Consider the following 964-nt stretch of genomic DNA (forward strand, 5'->3'; position numbering starts at 1 on the left):
ACGCCTCACCCTCCTAAGTAGCTGAAACTACAGGTACATGCCACCAAATCCCAGCTAATATTTTTTATTTGGTAAAGATGGGGTCTTACTGTGTTGCCCAGGCTGGTCTCGAACTCCTTCTGCCTTGGCTTCCCAAAGTGCTGAGATTACAGGCATGAGCCACTGAGCCCGGCCAAAAGGAAATAATTTAACCAGAAATCTATAGCTTTTCAAGCTATCAATTAAGTTTGAAAGTAGAATAAAAACATTTTCTGATTTGCCAAGATTCAAAAGACCTCCCAGGAACCTACAAGGAAGCTACAAGATGTACTCCTTCCACATGAGGGAGTAAGCCAAGAAAAAAGAAGAAATTCAAGAAACAAGGGATCCAACACAGGGCAGTGGTATGGAGAATCACAGCCACGCAGCAGGCTGGGACAAGAGTCAAAACAGCTCGCGGATCTCCAGGAGAAGAAAGCATAGAACTGACAGTTCACTTGATGTGTCTAACCTTACTCTGTGGAATGTTACAACACTGTAGGAGAATTTGGAAGCAATGAATAATAGTCATATGGAGAATAAAGTAAATAATTTTGTATAGACTACATACTTTGGGAAAAACAGAAATTATTTAAGAAAGGTCATGTAATCATAGTATATGACTAAATTCAACAGTAATGAGTATTTATATAATCACTATGATATAAATACTAAATATTTAACCAAAAATTGTGAGTTAACTCTCAAAAGATTCCGGAAAAAGAAGCAGGATTGGTGGTCTATGACTGCTAAACCTTCATCTTCCATAATAGGTAGTGCTCAATAGAAAATATGTAAAGTTAGTAAATCAAAAAACAGTAAAAATGTATTAGTTATAAATAAGGAAGCAGGGCCAGGTGTGGTGTAATCCCAACATTTTGGGAGGCCAATGTAGGTGGACCACTTAAGGCCAGAAGTTCAAGACTAACCTGGCCAACGCAGTGAA

This window comes from Mandrillus leucophaeus, unplaced genomic scaffold (genome assembly GCF_000951045.1).
Source record: "Mandrillus leucophaeus isolate KB7577 unplaced genomic scaffold, Mleu.le_1.0 Scaffold87, whole genome shotgun sequence".
NCBI lineage: Eukaryota > Metazoa > Chordata > Mammalia > Primates > Cercopithecidae > Mandrillus > Mandrillus leucophaeus.